Source organism: Rousettus aegyptiacus, unplaced genomic scaffold (genome assembly GCF_014176215.1).
Source record: "Rousettus aegyptiacus isolate mRouAeg1 unplaced genomic scaffold, mRouAeg1.p scaffold_m13_p_8, whole genome shotgun sequence".
Lineage (NCBI taxonomy): Eukaryota > Metazoa > Chordata > Mammalia > Chiroptera > Pteropodidae > Rousettus > Rousettus aegyptiacus.
This window is the reverse complement of record NW_023416311.1, coordinates 76,266,554-76,288,340: the sequence shown is the minus strand read 5'-3', so window position 1 is coordinate 76,288,340 and position 21,787 is coordinate 76,266,554. Positions and strand designations below refer to the sequence as shown.

At 36.4% G+C, this 21,787-nt stretch overlaps 1 protein-coding gene across 1 annotated transcript in view; it reads right to left on the bottom strand.

Moving 5' to 3' along the window:
• Window positions 1-21,787, bottom strand: part of HTR1A (5-hydroxytryptamine receptor 1A) — a 400,825-nt gene that overhangs the window by 243,261 nt on the left and 135,777 nt on the right. Inside the window, exon 6 of the mRNA XM_036225644.1 lies at window positions 12,595-12,642. The gene's annotated coding sequence lies outside the window, so the exon portion shown is untranslated. The remainder of the gene's footprint in view (window positions 1-12,594; window positions 12,643-21,787) is intronic.

The window sequence follows — 21,787 nt, the reverse complement described above, 5'->3', positions numbered from 1 at the left end:
TGAAAATAAAATAGAAAGCTTTTGAACTGAAGCCTAAGTTCCTGTAGCTAAAAGTGGGAAGTTAGTCTACCATTTGTTGGACAATTATTAAAATTTAAGCGAATAAAAATCTAGCTGATACAAGAGGAAATTATGTAATATCAGAAAGTTATATAGATTTTTCAGACATTGAGAACTGTTTTATTTAAAACTGAAAGCAACAAATGAACAAGACTGAGACTCATGTACACAGATAACAGTATAGTGGTTACCAGAGGGAAAGGGGAGATAAGGCAGGTAGATAAGGGTAAAGGGGGTCAAATAAATGGTGATGGAAGGAGATTTAACTGCATGCTAAACACACAATGCAATATACATATGACGTATTATTGAACTGTACACTTGCAACTGATATAATTTTCTTAACCAGTGTCACCCCACAATGAATTTAATTTAAAAAAGCAAAGGACAAGGCAGCACATGCACTGAGGTTCAGCCAGATATTATGGTATTTATTATACATCATTGACCTCTAGGGCATGGTGCAACCTTATTGCTCCTGGCCGGCTGAGTGAGATGATTTTTTCTCTGCACTTTAGGGTGTGAGCTTATGCAAAAGAGCATAATATTCTAAACACATGTAAGACATCTCTCATGTCCACACTCCACAATGTCCCAACTGCCGGTTATTATTTCCAGTGGCTTTTGGAGAAAGCTTTCTAATTATGTTGTCTAACTGTCAATATAAAAGAAAGATTTTTCTCCAAAGAGGGAAAATACTAGCAAAAAACACAAATAGGACATCAATAGGTATTTATTAAAATGGAAAATCAGAAGATAAAGGCAGAGACATCTAAAGGGGATTTTAAGAGGATAAACCAGACACAGAGACAAAATTATTACCCTCACAGACAGTTGTCTGAACATTGATAGAAGATAATATGCTACATGGTAACAAATAAAAATTTGGAAAACTTATCAAAGTTCCATAGCACGGGGGACTTCAAATTACCACCCTCACATAACTACATCCCTTGGAAAACATTTGAAAAATTAACTGAGGTCTGAAATTCCCAGACTGAAATCTTCCTCCCATGAACCTCGGTATTCCCTTTTATACTTCAGACTTGGCTTTGTCAGTGTGCAGATGTATGTATTAGGGAAGGACTGAACTGAAGGATAAAAGCTCTGACCCATGACACAAAACCCTGATATTCTTGTATCAAGCTATCTCTCTCTGGAAGTAGAGTTAATAACATTTGTTTTCTCTTGTGACAAAGATCGGATTCTTCGATTAGTCTGACAATGTCAGAATAAATCACTGTACTAAGAAGTTGGGGTAGGCAAAGGAAAGCATGTTTTTCAGTCTCTGAAAGATAACAGATCTGCCAATAAACAAAATGTTCTTCTGTTTTGTTGCTTTTATACCACTCAAGTTTTAAACAAATCAAGACTTCGATGGTCAAAAAATTTATTTTTAAAAAGGTATTATCAGAGTTCATATATCGTCTATTTAACGGAAAGCCACTTTTCCTCATGGGAGACGTTGTGGACAGTGGGCACACATATCCTCCATCTGACTCCTATGTCGGCAGACATCTTTTGTGCCCAAAGTAGCTGAAGCAGCTGCCTTTTCTCTACATCCCTCAAGAAAGAGGACAGATAAAACAAGCAAGTAAAAACCCAGCCTAATTAAAGTGTGGCTAGAACTCTAAAAGGTACCTAGTACACAGAATATATTTTGGAACAAAACTTTTATTTTCAATACCCCTGACCTTGAACCCATCTCCTCAGAGCCTTATCTACACTGCTTCAATATGGCATGGTAAGGGTATTAGAAATGGTCACAAGTGTTCGTTGGAGTCCTCCAAGCTGCCTTCAAAGCCATTATCATCATATCACCCTGTCGAGCACATGGGTAGGCAGTAGCTCTTCTGGTCTCAAGCCACAGGAACACAACTCACCTGGCATAGGACCTCAACATCCCCTCAGCAGCTTGTCATCCCTAACCAAGTCCCTCTTTATGCCTCTGCATGGAGTGGGGTATTGTTCTAAGGGCCCTTTGTAATGAGTGTCATCTTCAACAACCAGTCCATACATCTACACCAAGGCAGTCATCTCTCAGTTCTCAGTAGAATTCTTCATTGGGAATTTTCTTCCTTAATTATCAGTTGCATTATTTCTTCACAGGTCTTTGCAGAGAGATACTTCACATAGGTAGAATTATGTCCACATACCAGTGTCTGAACCCTATTTATTATCCTGCAGATATAGGTTTTCATATTGGAAAAAAAATTTTAAATGTACACACAGGCCCCTGGTCTCCTAATCTGCCTATGAAAAAATTACTGTAAGAAAGTAAAGATACTATATACTTGTCCCAAATCAGTTTATAACACCACAGATCACTTCCTTTCTGAGTATCTGGGATGCAAATGGCCTGCAACACACTATCAAATATCTGAGAAAACTTTTCTATAGAGCTTGGGTGGCTGGTGAAGGGATTAAGAGTACAAATAGGTAGTTACAAAATAGCCATGGGGATGTAAAGTACCACATAGAGAATATAGTCAATATTGTAATAACTATGCACAGTGCCAGGTGGGTACTAGACTAATCAGGGGGATCACTTCATAACTATATAAATGTCTAACTATTATGCTGCACACCTGAAACTAGTATAAAATATTGAATGTCAACTCTAATTAAAAAAAAAAAAAGGAAAAATATATACTCCCAAGAAATGGCATTGAGCCCATTGAGAATGTGGACCAAATACTCAAAACAGGTAACATATGGCATTCTATTGGGCTCTCGTTGCCAAAAGGCAGTGTTGGAATTTTTGGAGGGATGTCTGATGTTGCTACATCAGAAATGGAGAGTGGATAACTCCCACATTTCCCTCCAAAGTACCAGCTACATCTCAGATGTGACTCAGATAAGCAACTGATGGTCTGTCACCCACACAGCAGCAAGTGTTCCCTGGGAAATAAGGCAGCCACAGCAGTTGCTAAGGGGGAAGGAATGCCATCATTCTGGCCTAACCGTGGAGTTCAGAGTGTTTACTTGAGGAAAATGCTTTCACCTGACAGTAATGAGGGTACCTTTGGGGGACGTGTTCAATCCTCAAAGGGGATCTGGGTGACCTGAGGTTCAGAAAATCCCAGAAACACCTCTGCAGGAGTTAGGCACGTTTTTCTAGGTTGCACTTCCATGTCGCCCTATCTGCCATCCATGTCCAATTAGTGACTATACGCTGTCAGTACTAGGACTTTCAACACCGAAGTTGTGCTTTTTCCTATGATTTAATTTCATTAACAATCCTCCTATGCCGTTGACTATGAAATGAGTTTAAGGCATCCATAATAACATAGCAGACTAGAACACTTATCAGTGTAGTGGTGGCCCCAACACACACACACACACACACACACACACACACACACACGCACATACACATTCCATGGTGTGATGGTTAACTTCATGTGGGGCAAAAAACATGATAGAGAACCTCTGTCTCAGAGAGGGGATAATTGTATTGGAGGATTGTGACTTACGACCTGAAACGGCAAAGAACGATGCTAGACACCATATAGTTAAAATGTGAAGGTATGTATTAACAACCAGTGTAGGTGGAAATATGCAAAGCCTGGAGAAGAAAATTTTATGAGTCAGAAACGTGGATCTACATAAAGGAAGAATTCAAAAAGGAAAAAATAAAGGTAAAATGGAATATGTTTTCTTATCCCTAATTGATCTAAAAGACAACTTCTTGTTAAAAATAATAGTAACAATGTACTGAATGGTTATAGCATATGGATAAGTGAAATGAATGACACCAATGTTTTAAGGAAAGGGAGGAAGTGGGAATACTGTTTTAATTTTCCTGGTGCTACGTGTCAAATAGTATGTTATTTGAAAGTGCATACTGTAAACTCTAGGGTAACCACCATTTAAAAAAATAATTGATATATTAAGACAGGAGAGAAAATTCAATCACACAAAATGTTCAATTAAAACCAGAAAAGGGAAGAAAAAAACAATATGGCAAGTAAAAAAAAAAAAAATGCTGATTGGGAAACGTATGCATTGGGGCCTTCTAGACTTTCAGATGAGTTGACATAGTTATGATAGTCTACCTGGGTGACCCCCAAATGCCGGCATTTCTAGGAAATTGCCATGGGGTGCCAATTCCCACACTAAAGGTCTTATTTCAATTTGTTTGCTGTCTTTAGAGAAGAGCCTCCTTTTTTTTTTTTTCTCTTGGGATAAACCCCTAACCAACAGCAATGCAGTAGGAAAAGGATAGAGGTAGACTGATTTCCACATGTGTGTGTTAATGTATCACTGAGTCATCTTTGACTTCTGAAGACCCTATGAATGAATGATGTCCACAATGTCCTGTCCTCAACTGCCCTGTTCAGCAACTTGCAGACTCGTGCCTATGGTTCTTTCATGGAGTCGGCCTATCATATTTGGTCTTCCTGTTGTCCTGTTGCCTATTTTTTCTGAATTATTGTCTTTTCCAAAGAAACCTGCCTTCTCATGATGTGTCCAAAGTAGGAGAGAATCAGTTTTGTCATTTATGCCTCCAGTGATGTTTCGGACTTAATTTGCTCTAGGACCCACTTGTTCACCTGATGGTCCAGCATATCCTTCCACATACTTAAGTCCTCTTTTTCATCTCATTTCTTGTCTTCAACGCTAGCCCCTGGATTTAATAGTGTTTCTGGTTTCCAAACTAATATTATAAAGAACTGGGTTAGAGAATGGTTTAAAAAATAGTGCATACATACAAGTCACATTTTACTGTGAAAGGCTCGAAGAATCTTTCCAGCAAAGGATACCGGAAGTCATGAGATTTCTTTTTTCATCTCTATTTTCTTTACAGAGTTTGTCTGAGATGGTAATTTTCCAGGGTGAGGTTACGCCAAGAAAGCCTCTTACACCTTCACACACTATCTAGAATCTCTAGCATAATGAATTTATATGGTTGTCTCACAGCTGGGTTCCAAATATAATTTCATATTATTTCTCCAGAACCATCCCTTATGTGGTCCTGTTTGACCAGGCAGCCATTTGCCTCCAGCCTTACAAACCTTGGGAACAACTGAGCCAGAGGGAGTCTCGGCCAGGGCTGCCTCACAGGCCAGCAGCTCCCCATTGGCTGTAGCTCTCCTCATGAATATTCTAGGCTGTGGTTTCCTCCATTCCTCATTTACCATTCCTGTGGTCTTCTATCTTCTAGAACTATATTGGAATCTCTCATCTGCTGGGAATTGAACTCTCCTCTCCCTTTTCAATATCTAGAACTAGCCTTTCACCGTTTATCTTATTTAAATCATCCTTGGGAGAATAATTGGAATGTAGCATTCTAAACCTATTAGAATTTAAGCTCCATGTGGCTAAGAACCTTTTCTGTTTTGTTCAGAGATACATCCCAAGTCCAGAACAGTGCTAGGTCCATGAAATTCTACCTCTATGTTGTGTTAAATAAATGAATTTGAGGACATTCCAACAGATCAATCAGAGCACCAATTTTTCCACCCTCATAAACTTTTTTATGGATAAAAATCCTTCCCCAAATACATTCCTATCCCCCTTATTCTATACTCCCATGCTCCTATACCCCACCCATCTCATTCCTCATAGACTGAGAGAAAAATGTGAGCCCCTATTTTTAAATTCACCAGTAACATCAATAATTGTGTCAGGTGCTTTGCATATATTTCCAGGGTCTTATTGTTATCTTAGATGTAAGTTGAAGGCATTTATAATGAAAGGTGATATGAGTCACTTGCCCAGAGGCCACAGCTGTAAAGTGAAGCCTCAATTCCAAACTAGATCGCTCTCTCCCTACCTAGTACTTGAAGTAATAAATATATATTTGTGAAAATGTTTCACAGAATAAAATAATCTGGGGGTGGCGAGTGGGCTCTCTATAAGATTTAGAGCATTTAGAGGGTTTGGGTACAAGTGTTAACAGTAGCATCTGTCAGGCTGTGGAGTCCAGCCAGCTGCCTGAGCACTTCACAGCAGCTGGTGGGACAGCTACAGCATCTCTGCAATGACTGAGCCAGGCAGAGGTAACAGGAGGGGGAAAGGAAAATGCAAATTCATCTGAATGGTTATTGATTTACAGGTATTAGAGAAGAGAGAGGATAAAAGGTGAAAAGTCTGTCAAATGATAAAATTCATTTCCTTGGAAAAAGGGGATCAAGTTCCCTTATCACACAAGCTGTTCGCCCCAAGAATGTGGTTTTATAAATATATCAGGATTGTAGACAAATGGAGCTTTGTTTAAAATATGTAAATGAAAGCATTTTTCTGAGATGATTGATGATGATTGCAAGAGGGAAAGGACCGAAGGTCTCCAGCCTATAACATTTTTCCTATATTCTCCTATTACCTAAGTATTGCTGGTTCCCAGGAATGACCCTGAAGATCTCACTACAAAATAGCACACATACTTTGTGTTACAAGCTAAGACTGAATTTTTATTCTGACCTATATTTTTCATTTGGCTTCAAACGTGAGATTAAAATGTGTTTTGCAAACTGTAAGCTATCCTGTATTGTCATTGTTTAAAAGAAATCATTTCTTTGTTAAAGAGGGAACAAACTGTCTAAGAATAACAGTGATATCTTCAAAACAGCTTTTTTTTTTGAGCATTAGAAACAGTAGGATATTAACTACCCAATTAATATATTTAGTAGGATTGAAACATTTAAAAGAAAAGGTTAAAAAAAATTCTCTCATAAACCAGATTCAAAATTTTGCGCTGAGCCCCAGGAATTATTAAATGTGATCATCCTTACATAACCGGGGAGCTATTATCTTCCTAGTTTTATTGGTAAGGAAACTTAACTCGAGAAAGGTAAAATTGTTCAGAATTTCAGAGTAAGTGGTAAAGTCAATGCTCAGACCCAAGATTTAATCCCGAGTCATATATTCGTCACCAAAGTGTAGATAATTATCATCCACAGGAGTAAGGGGACAGATAAATAAACCAGCAAGCCAACCATTTCTTAAAACCATTTCCTGACTGTGCTTTGGAGGAAAAGGTAAATTGAATTTAAGGTTTTACTTTTTGTTTTTTCTTCATTTGCATACAGGAAACCAGGTCAAAAATATAATGGTAAATTATGTAATTGACTCAGAATTAGATGGAAAACTGTATTACAATATAGTTTTGTCACTAAGTTTCTCTCTACTAAGAAAATATCTGGGTATTATAGGCTTTATCAAAATCAAGTGAGCTGAAGTGGGGAAGGGAGATTAAAATATGCTAAACCCCATGGTTTTGAAAAACATTTTTAAAAAAAGCTTAAAAGGAGTTGTTTTTCTCTTAGGTAGATGCACATTATCTCAGTAAAGCTTTACTAACTAAGAACATCAAAATATCTGAGATTTTTTGAAGCAACTATGTTAGTGCAGTACTTACACATGAATGTAAGAGAGTATGTTTCTCTTGAGGGTTTGTTTTATACTGTACAAAACTGAAGAGTTCTGATACTCCTCATCTGTAACTAAGCTTAGCTAAGCAGAACCAGGGGTTCTGGGTTAGATACTGAGAATGACACCACCCACCCATGTGTTAGTTCGTGGAGCCCAGAAACATTTTCTATTGACTTTCTGGGTTAGAACTGTGTACACAGTTTTTCTGATAGCAGGGTTTATGCTGCACTCTTCATTGTTTAAGACCTCATAAGACTTCATATTCCATTGCTCCTGTAGCTAATTAAACCTGATATTTTTCAATACAAATTTCATAGGAACTTGAACAAATCCTCAGATCCAAGATTAGGAATTATGTGACTAAAGCTAATTAGTATATACCCTGACTAGGTTGATTGATTTAAGGAGAGGTAGTTGCTCCAGGGAACGTTATAGGGAACTTGAAACTATCATCCCTCTTAGATGTGACCATGAGAGGACATGATATCTGAAGCTGCTGTGGACATTCCTATGCCCACAGAAGAGGGTTGATTTAATAATAAAGTCCACACAAAGGAAATAGAGAGTTGAGTCAAGAGTCTGATAGACCCAGGTTCTGGCAACAGGATCGAGCCCCTCACCTTACCTAAGTCGGTCTTCCTCTTGAGTTTTCCAAACATTCAAGTCGGTAAAGAACCTTTTCCTTAAGCCAGTTGGGGTTAGGTTTTCTATTACTTGCCACCAAAATCTTACTTACACATGTAAAACTTTAAGAAGGAAAGAATGCAAGTAGACAAGGGGAGAAGGCTAGGAAATTGTTGACCGAAATATATGTTCTTCTGTTAAATTAGCAGGGTAGACTAGCTGCTGGAACTAGAATAAAACCAGTGGGGAAAATGTCTGAATTTGTAAAAGCCACTGAGAGATAAGTAGGCACTAATGGAAAGCCTAGATGAGATACAGGCCCATGAATTTGTAGTGACACAAATTCACGTAATTGTTTAATTCTGTCCAATAACATTCAGAGGCCAGAAGATAGAATCAAATTATTCACATAGCTGAATTGTTGCGAGGCTAGAGTTTTGCAGGTGATAAAACACAAAAGAGTAGCTAACTTAAAGGACCAGATGATCTAGGTTAAGTAGTAAAGAAAAAGAAATTGAAAAATAATTGATATATTGGAGGATGGATGACTTGAGATTTGAAAGTAGTATGTTGAGAATAAGACTAAGAAGGCTAGGATAATACTATTCCAGTACAAGACGCTTGGCACTCTTTTTCTGTAATTACAGAATAATTTAATAAACTATTCACAATGTGCAAGCGCAGAATATATGGAAATCACAGAAATAACACAATTTACTGGGCCTTTCACTAGCCAGTCTCATGCCTAAACCTGAAGGGTAGGTGGAAAGAGTAGTAACCAGAAACAAGAGAGCATAACTATATTGAAAGGTCCTCATAGTAACCCCATATGGAGGGTGCAGGACAACTAAATTCCCCAACTCGATTCTTCTTCCTCTCTCTGATCTGCTGATTCTCCATCTGCTGAAGCAAACTGGAAGCTAGAAAGCAAGGGAGACCACTGACAGAGTCCAAATAGGCCAGTCTCATGGGGGATAAAAGAGAAGGCAAAATTAAATGGAATAAAATTTACATTCCTCCTTCAAATTCATATGTTGAAATTCTACCCTCCAAAGATGACAGTATTAGAAGGTGGGGACTTTGGGAGATTTTATGCCATGAGGGGGGATTAGTACTCATAAAAGAGAATCACAGAGTTCCCTAGCCCCTTTCACCATGTGAAGACATAGTGAACCAGGAAGCAGACTCTCACCAGATCTGCCAGTGCCTTGATCTTGGACTTCTCAGCTTCTAAAAGCTGTGAGCAACAAATTTCTGTTGTTTATAAGTTACCTTATTTGTTACAATAGGCTGAATGGACTAAGACCTGGATGAAGGACCCAAAGAGGAAAACAAGATTTCTGCAAACCAAGGTTTAAGATTTAGAGATGGGGTAATTTTTTATAGATTGAAAGTTTCTAAATGTAATTTATGATGGTTGACTATTATTGGAAAGACTAGATAGCCACTTCAGTCAAGGAGGCCTGGGTACTGTTAGGCTCAAGGATTATATGGATAGTATAATCTATGTGGGCAGTCAGGTCATCAAAGATGGTGATGGTATCCAGGTAGAGAAGTATGGGAGAGTCCCAAAGCTCTCTCTGAATGTGGGTAAATATCAGGTCAGAAGTCGACCGAGATTAGAGGGGAAGAAGAGTGGCTCATAGGGACTGTTTTATATAATACTTATAAGTCCAATGGGGTCTCCCCTTTCCCCCCACATGTCTATTGTAGAAGAATAAGAAAATGTTTTTTTTTTTTTTTTTTTTTTTTTGAAAATCTCAATTCAGATCTGCTCTACGAATAAAGCAACTTTTAGGGATGGCAGATAGGATTGTTTAGAGCTATTCTAACATCAAACAAAAATACCTTTTATTGAAACACAAGAGTGCAACCAGGCTGAAGGACACCACTCTTCTCAAAATTACTGTTTAGAATTTAATTTACAAAGACTGATCTTAGGGAGAGAAAAGAAACATGAAATTTCTAAGTGATTCTTTTGAGACAGACACTAAAATTTAAACAGTGATTTACAATGATTGAGGAATGAGAATGGTTTCTTTAAAAAAAAAAAAAAAATCCAGACAAATGAACATGCAAAACAGTCTTTGGCAACCAGTCCCCCATTGTTATGCTTAATGAAGAGGGAGGAGAGTTAATACTGGTTTTCTAAATAGCTGCTCTTTGTAAGACCCTGCTTTCAAAGACATTAATAGTGGTGATCAATACACACAGAAAGAATATCGCTTGGCAGTAGGTAATAAGACCAAATGAGCAGTATTTCCAAATGAGATTTCCAGTTTCATTTCCATTACTTGCCACAAGATGCCAAATTTTCTGTCTTAACAATACTCAAGATTAGGGGCAGTGCTTCCTTTATCCCTAGATCAAAACATGTATCAATGTGGGAGTAAACAAATTTAAGGAAGCATCTTTCCCATCTAGCCTTTCCTGACATCCTCCCGAATCCATTCACAAAAGAATGGGCCACTCCCTTGATGGGTCCTTCACTGGCTCTGGCATTGTACAATTTCTATTTCACTTATTTATAAGCCTGTAGACTCTTCGCGGACTCCAAGCCACTTTAAGGAATAGCCCTATTCATCTTTATATGTGCAGTGATTACTGGAATACATGTAATGCTTAATAATATGTGCTGGTGAATGAATAAATAAATGAATTTCCATGCCTCAAACAATCCCTCGGAAAGGGGCAAAATTTGAGTCCATACTTTTGGCTTCTCATTCTGTCCTTTGCACTTGCTCCCCTGCCAGAAGGAACCTTCCTGATGGGCAAAATCAGTTGCATTTGATATTCACGGGGCCACGCTTTCCAGAAGGCGAGAAGGGGTAGGGTAAGGATTACTGAGTTGGAAAAGTGCTAGGAAGGATAGATGTTTGATACTACTTAATCTTCATCACATGAGGCATTGAGCAGAAAACCAACTTGAGACAAAAAAAGAAGCCTCAAGGACTGCTAATTGAAATCAAGGATCACAGTGAAATATGAGGACTATTTGAACGGTGGAGGTTATAGCAGTTTGACCACGGAGGCTAGCGCAGGCACCCCTGTGGTAAGATTTTGCTCATTTAAAATAGTGTTTAAGTACCACTTAGGAACAAAAGTAAGCAGAGTTTAAGTGCACAAATGTTTTAAGGTATTAAGAGATGGACCTTTTATTTATATTTCAGTGAGACCTTAGGTCTCAAGGTCTAAAATAGATATTACTAGTCACTAGATGGTGAAATATAGGACTAAACTTAAATTTCTGCAATATATCCACAGGTTCATAGATTTGAACAACCCTCCACTGCCCCCTTCCTGATCATCACTTGTTCTTGAAACTCTCTGATTTTTTTTTTTTTTTTGATGAGGGTTATGAATTTCAGGACTCAGACTATGAGTTCAATTTATGATTAGTGTATTTTATCAATAAACAGATTAACAGGATTACATCATCTCCTAAACTAAGGGGAAACAAACTTCATGGAAACAAAGGTTCGGAACCAAAGGTTAAGAAAGTTTTTAGAATCTTTTATCTCTGGAACACCTTTTCTAGGAATTGAGGTTTCTCGGAGACTCAAGAAAGAAAAGAATCACATGAAAAATATACTTTTGTCTTATAGTAAAGTCAGGATTAGTAGAAAGGTAGGGAAGAAAACTTGGGCCATGAGCAAGAAGAGGAAGTTCTTCAAAACAAAGTTTCATTCATTAAATGATAGGCTAGGAGGCTGTGACATGGCAAGGAAGACAGAGACACATTAAAATGGCCAGTAGGAATCATGCTTCATGGAGAATGACAAGCAGGAAGAAATCTAAAAGAAGAAAGGGAGGTTCTCAGAGTAAATCACCATAACTACCCCCACCCACAACAGAGTCTAGATGCAGGAAATCCATCCCCAGTGCTTCAAGAAAGGAAAAAGCAGAAGAAAATGTTGCATCGCAGTACCACTGGTTATTACTATGCCTGGGAAATTCCAAAATGAAGGAAAGATAAGGTTTAATGGAAGGGCAAGTGGCAGAAAGTGCTGGTCCTGACTGAGCCTCTGGAGGCTCCAGCTGTGACATTGTAAAACAGCTTCATTTACTTCAGGAATTTGTTGAGGGTGAGATATTGATTAGATAAATACAGATGTGAGGAAGAACCTTCCTAAGAGGAGGAATCCATGGGTCCTCCAGTGGGAGGGGATAGTCCACTTGAAAATTCATCGGGATCTTGATAGAGATGGAAAACTACAGAGAGAAAGAGCAAGGGAGAGAAATCCAATCTCTCTTTTAGAGAAATCCTGATCGTGAACAAGGGACTGAAACTTCAAACAGCTTTTACATTTGATATTTTTGTCTCTTTTCGTTTCCCATTGGACTGGTTATCATGTTTTACCTTGGTTTCAACACATAAATAGAGGAAAGTATTTATAGTAAAGATTAATAATTTAGGACATGAATAAGTTGGTTGTAGCCAATTAGAGAAAGAACAAGATGTTACACAGCTGATGGGGGGCGGAAAGAATAACAAACCCTTAGACTCTCAATCATTCCCAGCCTCTGTCTTACCTGCTATAGAGCAGATGGGAGAAGAATGTTTGTACCTTCAGACGAGGTCTGTAAAAAGGGAAAGATGACAACAATTTAGAAGGAATACAAATCGCAGTGGCTGCCTATGAAGTAAAACAGAAGTTTCCCAGGCAGAACAGTATAATGAATCATCTTCTGAAGTTTCAAGTGGTAAATCTCCAACCAAAATACTCTACATTAACCAAATCTTAACATATGCATATTTTCATTCTTTACAATATTTTCAATTAGGTATTGTTTTGGTTAGCTGTTTTCAGTTCTCAGATTTAATATTTAACCTGTTCCTAATTAGGAAATATCTGATTCAAAATCATAAAAAGTTTATAGCATTGACATATCACTTCAGAAAGCCATAGAGGGTTTTTATTCTAATTTTATTACTTAAGAGAACCCATTTTTCCCCTTATTGAGTGTTCATTTTATACTGCTGATCTTATGCATTTAACAATACATAAATAAAAATTTTGGAAAGACAGTTTTGGACAAATTTATGATAGTTGAAACTTATTTGAGACAACCGGAATCCTTATGATAAATTATAGGAAGAACCAGGACCTTATGTCAGTTTCATAAATCAAGAAAAGAAAAAGAACTACAATATATCTATTGAAGTTAACAAAAATTATCATGCCAGTCAGAGATGAGTTGCTCTTTCTTCCAAGCTGCTCTGCAGCAATAGACATTGAATACATCCTCTAAATGACTTTGCCTACATATTTGTTCTTACCTTTGACAGAATATTAGAATCACCAGGGAGCTTTACAAAATATTTAAGGCTGGGCTTTTAAAAATTACTGAGGCTGTCCATTTTCCCCTAAACGTGATATTACTGCAGCACTGATTACACTTAAATTCTTATCTATTTACTGTCTTTGTCCTCTAACTCCTAAGCCCTTTGAGGTCTGGGACTTACTGTCTTTGTTACTTCAGTGCCTGCTCTACGTGGGCTACCTAATACATTTTTATTATATGGTTGGATAACATTCATAATAGCTTTAGAGACGCTTTTCCTTTCAAAATTAGACTGCATGGCTTCCAGTTTTCGGCACTTTTCTTATCCTGTTTACCTCCCAGCAAGTAACATATCTTTTCTTTTTTATGTCCTTAGCAGGCAAAATCATACAATATTTTCCTTCTTAATGTCGTATCGTCCTCTCTCTTCAGAGCTTCTTGGGATGACAAGTCAATGAAACAAAATAAGGTTTGTTTCTCAATCTTCCTTGGATATACTAGAACTTATGATTTTCAGTGACTTGAGTGTTAGTATTTGCTCTGTATTCCTGTATTTTTGAGATCTATTTCTCGTTTGGTTTGTTTATAAAAAATTACAAAGGTTTATGCTTTTATTAACTCAATATCATTAAAGATAAATAAATTCAACTTTTCTTTTTTCCACAAAGAGAGCAATAGGATTTCCAGAAAAGCTAAACTTTTTACCTAAGTAGGAGTTGCTTTGAATAATATTTTAAACATGTTGGTACATACACACAAACATATAGATAGATAGGTAGGTAGGTAGGTAGGTAGGTAGATAGATAGATAGATAGATAGATAGATAGATAGATAGAGACATGATAGATAATTTCACAAAATAAAGAAAAAGATATCTTTGTGAACTCCAAGTCCAGTGCCCACTTTGTAATCCAAAACTGTACAGGAAAATGCTATTCAAATTTCTAGACAGGCATAAAATTCTAGTTAACAAGCACTTGGAGTTATGAGTCAATCTAAATTTTGGTATTTTTTTTGTCTGAAAAAATTCTAAAATGCATTATATCCTGAAATAAGAAATATAACATAGTGATTAAGCTTTTTTTTTTCTGTCCTTCATAATGTCGGAGTAACTCAAAACCTCTTTATGTAAAAAAAGCCACACATCTAAAAAATACCCTAAGTGATTATAAACTTTAGACCCTGTATGTTGCAGAGAAAGACTGAGACAGTTTAAGGGACCTATCCAAGGTTACAATGAAAGGTGATAGAATTTTGATTAAAACCTTTCTTCTGGTTCCAGTTCTGTTGCTCAAAGATACTGATGATGTTATAGAGAAAGATTAAAGTCCTAAGACTTCAAAATGTAAGCTCTTTTAATAATATGAAGTTATATGTTTATATCTATATATCCATCTATAGCTACAACTGTTCTGGTAATTTTTGTTTCAATTATCCATTATGCTATTTTCAAGAAAAAAGAAAGGTGTTATGAAATTCTTTTTCCTGAAATTTTTCCTTTAGTATGATTCCAGACTTACATTTCCCCAAATGCTTAACTCTTCATAAAATACAGATGAAAGCATAGCATGGGAGATGGAAAGAGGCTCTGAACAAAGGAAGTTATTTGCAGGAGATCTTGTTGAATTTCTGTTAAATAAATGCAAATAGATCAGCATTAAGAAGTTTAATCACAACCTACACAGGCTTCCTTCAGATTCTAAAACACAGTAACAGCAGCATCTGTCTGGCGATAGAAAGGAAAAGGCCTTCCCTCTCTCCCTTATGATCTATATCAGCTGCAGTAGCCGACTGCTCAGCTGATGCTACACTGCGGGGGAGTTTGACTTTTAGCTGCAGGCTAGCTCCACTAGAAATGTACACGAACCATAGTGCACATACTGATGAATTTTCAGAAAGTGAATACATCCAAGAAACCAGTATCCACATCCAGAAACAGAGAATGGGCATTCATCCAAGATTTTTGTCAAAAGATAAGTAGTCTGTGCATAGAACCCAAAAGAAATTTTCAGATATGGATCATTATTTGGAGAAATTCAAGAAAACACAAATACAATTTTAAAATATATTCTAATTGAGTTGACAATATTAAAACATTTAGGTAAAAAAAAGTTCCAATTATTTATTAAAAAACTCATTCAAATAGCAACTAAGAACGTAAGATACCTAATATAACAAGTAAGAACAGTATAATCCTTAACAAAGAAAACAATATAATTTCACTTAGAAAAATAAGAGAAATCTTAACCAAACATAAACATATTATATTCCTGAAGTGCATAAATAAGTATTGAAAAATAACAATTCTTGCACTACTATAAATTGAACTAAATTCCCATGAAAATCTCTAAGATTTTCTATTGAGTGTGAGAAAATTATTCTAAAATTCATCTGAAAACAAAAGCACATTTTGAAATTATAAAAAATTAAAATAAATCTTATCCTACTAAGCAAATAAAACATTTAAAAATGACATGAATTAAAGCAATGACAAACTAGCAAAAATAATATATAATCAATGGAACAGAAACATCTCTTAAAAACAGAGCCTACTATAGTAGTTCTCACACTCAAGCAGTCATAAGAATCACCTGGAAAACTAGGAAACATTGCAGATTCTGGGCCCTATCCCAGGATTTCTAAATAAAGTTTTCCAGGTGGTCCCAGTCCTGTACTCCTAAGTGATCCAATTTCCTGGACAATGATAATGGCGGAGAAAATAAACTAAACAGTCAACCGTGTTAATGGCTCCGATCCCAGAGTAACTCATACAAAGAGTTGTACAAGAGAGTGAGATGCTGCCTTTTCCAAGAACATTGACTCTTGGAACAGAGAGATGTGGATAAGCCACTATGAGGTTCATAAATTACACTAACCTGATAAGGGCATCTACTGGCCTAGATGACTAGAGGACTGTTTGAATGTATCTGTTTATTCAACCCCACAAACTCTGTCTGTTGTCTCTCTTTTTTACTCTACTCACTAAGACATTAAAAGGGAGTATTTTAGGTTCTCTTTTTATATATAAATCTGAGCATTCATGTTTATTCTCATTTATGCTGCCTTCTCATTTAGTAAAACAATAAGGCAACTTTATGATTCTACCAACTATAGTGGTGGGGCTTCCAGGACTTTTCATTATCAAGTCGTTCAAAGTATTGAATTACTATCATGAACTAACATAACAAACCCCTACATAGTCCATCCTTAGTCAGAATTCAAACTCCAGTTGTCTTTTTTTAAAGGATGGTCAAATGATATTAAGCACTGTAGTTACAATTATGCACAAAACCAGTGTTTGCTTTCTACTTTGTCATGTAGATGATTTAAACAGATCTATCTGGGTTTTCCAATACTTCAAATAGAAATAATTATCTATTTGGAATTTTTAAAATAATCATATTATGCCACATTAGACTATATACTAAAATTTCGTTTTATTTTTTATTAAATTTATTGGGGTGGCATTTGTTAATACAATTGTATAGGTTTCAAGTGTAAAATTCAGTAACATATCACATGTATATTGCATTGTATGTTCACTACCCAGAGTTAAATTTTCTTCCTTCACCATATATTTCGCCGCGTTTACACTTATGTACCTCCACCCACATCTCCTCTTCCCTCTTGTAACCATTAAACTGTCATCCATGTCCATGAGTCTCATTTGTTTGCCTTTTTTTTTGTCATTGCTTTCCATTTTATATCCTACATATAAGAAAAATCATATAGTTCTCAACTTTTTCTGTCTGACTTATTTTGCTTAGCATGGTAATCTCAAGATCCATCCATGTTGTCATAAATGGAAGTATTTAAAATTCAAAAGAGATAAAATTTAAAAAGCCTTATGAAAACATGAAGTATGAAGACATGAAGTATATATGGAGATCATAAAGCTTCTTAAGAGTACATATAGAACTTCCGCAATCATAACAGCAGTGGAAGATTTGGCCAGTGAACAAGTGAAACATTGGACCTCAATAAAGTCTGAAAAAAAATTTTAAAAGACAGAATAAATTTTTGTTTTAAAAAAAACATTGTCAGATAAAATTTTACTATCATTAAAATATAAAGAGTGCATCCTAATTAATAAGTAATTTGACAACATATATATCAAGAGGTATAATAATAATTACTACTCCCTTACCCATAGCCCCATAATTTCACTTTCAGGGATCAGAGGCAGTACAAAGGCAGTACACACAAAATGGGTGTGTCCAAACACCCTTTTTATATACGTTGTGTCTGAGAGTTCAAAATAGTCCTTGCAAATAGTCCTTAACAGGCTAGAAAACCAAGGGGTTGTGAGGGGTAATCCCAAAGCACAATGATCAGAAAGTAGGTTGAAATCAAGAACCAAGGAGACAATCTACCAAAACACACGGTAAAAGGTATGATCAGCAACAACCGACATGCACCCATTTTTCTGTTGGTTCTACACTTGGAGGCGATGAAAGTCTAATCTGCCTGAAGTGTCACTAGCCACACACTTCCCCTGTTGTTAGAAGAATGACAAAGAGGTAGAAAGAATGGGATGGAAAATATGAGGCGCCAGGTTGATTACGGCAGAGTCTCAGGCACAGTAAATACAAATAAAAGAAAAGCTCCAAGACTTTGAAGCAATTCACTGTAGAAAATGCAATGAATGATCTATGACATACCGTATAATCTTTAGGAGCTAACGCTTAAAATGCTTTACTTTCTATACATCTAATTGGCTAATTATTAACACTGAGAACTATGTCAGTTTAATGGAGGGGAAAAAATAAAGTACAGTTTTCCCATCTTCAGCATCCACAGTGCGGACTGGTTCTAGGACCTCCCAGAGTACCAAAACTCATAGGTGCTCAAGTCCTTTTTATAAAACAGTGTAGTATTTGCATATTATTTGCATATGGGCCACAGGAGGATATGCCTAAACATCACTTCATTCACACAGATCTGACATCGTGCTTGGTATGCAGAAAATTCAATTTTTGCTTCTTGAAACTTTGTGAGATTTTTTTCCCCAAATTTTTTCAATCTGCAGTTGGTTGAATTTGTGGATGTGAAACCAACGGACATAAAGGGTCAAATGTAACTTGAAATAAAGCTTTCTTAAGGAGGAAATTCACAAGGAAATAATTTAACAGAACAACACATTATATTGAATAATATGAGACAAGTGGAAAAGATTTATTTAAAACATATTAGCTATAGATTATTTTATAATTATGTTTTGAGAAGTCTGAGGGCAAAAAAACTCAGTTCTCTCTGACTTGCTAAATGGACTGTGGATTAGTTTACATCTTTTAGAGTAATTTTCCAAACTGGCAGTCACATCAAAAAATTTTGATACGAATCAAATAAGAAGATATGTGAACATTCTTTTCATGTATAAAGCATTCTATCCAATAATATGCTTTATAACTATTCTCAAAGAAAGGCACATATGTAATATAAAATGACAACACTCATTAAAACAGTAGTCTCAGAAGAAAATGAAAAGTTACATCTTCCTCTCCATTTTAGAAATACACTGACTCATTCCTCAGAATGATAAAATTAACCAGCATTTAAGCAGACCCTTTATTGGCCTCTAAGGTATTGTGATTTGTAATAAGAAACACATTTTTGGCCTTCACCCCATTTCTGGTACAGAGCTTCTAAAACTCAGAATTTCCTAAGTGATAAGAACAATAAAGGTGTCTTTTGATATTTACAACAAACCCCTTTCAACCATACCTGAGTTTATGCTAATGACATGCATTTTGGAAAGCACTAATGGATGGAGCCTGGTTGCCAAGAAAACCAACCTTGTGATTAGAGTTGGAACATTTAGGCCCACTTCCAGACCTCTAGGGTGGGAAGAAGTTCTTGGAGATTGGGTTCAATCACCAACAGCAAGATGAAATCATAGGCTATTTCTTATTTCAGTTCCCCTATTAAGAATACCAATTGGCAACTATCTATATAAGACATCCCTGTGAAAATACTGGAAGAGGGCAGTGAGGCTGAAGCTACTCTCTGGACCACAGAGATTGAGAAGGACTACATTGGCAGCGTAGGAGAAACAGCTATACTCTGATGGAATCACGCCTCCCCCAAGACAGCACAGAGAGAGTGTGCCTGGGGCCCGTGGTTTCTCCAGCAAGAGAAAGAGAGCCCAAAGAAGATATCCAGCTCCCCAGTGTGGTGGGCCTCTTCCTAGGAGGCCTGTCTTGGGTGTTGTCCCATGGAATCACAGGGGACTCTGAGGCTTCGCCACTGAGTGAGATTGAGATAGAGAAGGGGGGGCGGGGCTTACAGCAACCAATGCTCAGACCTGGGCAGACCAAGTGTCTGAGTTGAGATCCTGCCAGTGTCTCTCCCCAGCAGCAGAGCCAATCCACGGGTCCTGTCAGGCCACGGAACTCAGTGAGCAGTTCTGTCTGATTTAGGTCATGTCAGGCCATAAAACAAGTCTTAGCAAATTTAAAAAGATTGAAAGCATACATGTATTTTTTTTTCCAACCACAATGTATTGAAACTAGAAGTCAATAATAGAGGAAAACTGAAAAATTCACAAACTGAATGGGGTTGGGGAGTGGTCCCAAACTCATTTTAGGAGGCCAGCATTACTTTTGATACCAAAGCCAGGTAAGAACATTACAAGAAAAGAAAACTACAGGCTGATATCCCTGATGGATACAGATGCAAAAATTCTCAACAACATACTAGGAAACCAAATTCAACAGCACACTAAAAGGATAATATGCCATAATCAAGTAAGATTCATCTTTGGAAAAGGAACGGTTTAACATATGCAAATCAATAAATATGATGTAGCACATTAATAGAATTAAAGATAAAAATTACGTGGTCATTATATATATGTAGGAAAAATCATTTGACAAAATTCAACATCTATTCATAATAAAAACACTCAATAAATTGTGTGTAGAAAGAATATACCTCAACATAATAAAGGTCACATATGACAAGCCCACAGGTAATATCATGCATAATGGTGAAAGGCTAAACACTTTCCTCGAAGATCAGGAACAAGACAAGGGTACCTACTCTCACCACTGTTTTTCAACATAGTACTAGAAGTCCTAGCCAGAACAATTAGACAAGAGAAAGCAAGAGAAGAAATCAAAATTGGGAAGGAAGAAATAAAATTGTCTCTATTTTCAGACGACATAATAAGATGTATAGAAACCTAAAGACTTCATCAAAAAACTATTAGATTTATCAATGAATTCAGTAAAATTAAAAGATACAAAATCAACATGCAAAAATTAGTAGCATTTCTACACACTAACAATGAATTATCTGAAAAAAGGAAAAAAGAAAACAATCTCATTTACAATAGCATCAAAAGCACTAAAGTAATTAGTAATGAATCTAACCAAGCATGTGAAAGATTTCTATATTGCAAAAAAAGACATTTATGAAAGAAACTGAAGACAACACAAATAAATGGAAAGATATTTTGTATTCGCAGATTGGAAGAATTAATATTGTTAAAATCTCCATATACCTAAAGCCATCTCTGGAGTTAATGAAATCCCTATCAAGATTTTAATGGTATTTTTAATAGAAACAGAAAAACACTAAAATACATCTGAAACCACAAAAGACCCTGAATAGCCAAAGCAATCCTGAAAAAAAAAAGAACAAGGCAGGAGGTCTCATACTTCCTAATTTCAAACTACATTCTAAAGCTACAGTAATCACAATATAGTATTGGCATTAAAATAGACACATAGATCAACAGAACAGAATCGAAAGCCCCAAAATAAACCCATGCATATATAATTACTAATATTTGACAAGGGGCCAAAAATACTCAATGGGGAAATGATAGTTTCTTCGACGAATGGTGTTGCTAAAACTTATAGTCACGTGCAAGATAATAAAGCTAGACACCACCCCCCCATCTTATACCACTCACAAAAACTAACTCCAAATGGATTAAACACTTATATGTAAGATCTAAAATCATAACATTCCTAGAAGAAAACATAGGGCAAAAGCTCCTTGATATTGGCAATGATTTCCTGAATAAGACAGCAAAAGCATATGCAACAAAGTAAAAAATAAACAAGGATGACTACATCAAACTTAAAAACTTCTGCACAGCAAAAGAAATGGTCATCAAAATGATAAGGCAACCTACGGAATGGGAGAAACTATATGCAAACCATACATCCGATAAAGGGATATATATAAACTCATACAATTCAATAGCAATAAATCAAATAATCCCATTAAAAAATGGGCAAAGGACCTAAATAGGCATTGTTTCAAAGAAGATATTCGAAGATTCAAAAGGTACATGAAAAGGTGCTCAACCTCCCTAATCAGCAGAATGGCTATTAACAAAAAGACAAGCGATAACAAGCTCTGGCAAGAATGTGAGGAAAAGGGAACCCTTTTACACTGCTGTTGGGAATGTAAACTGGTACAGCCACTA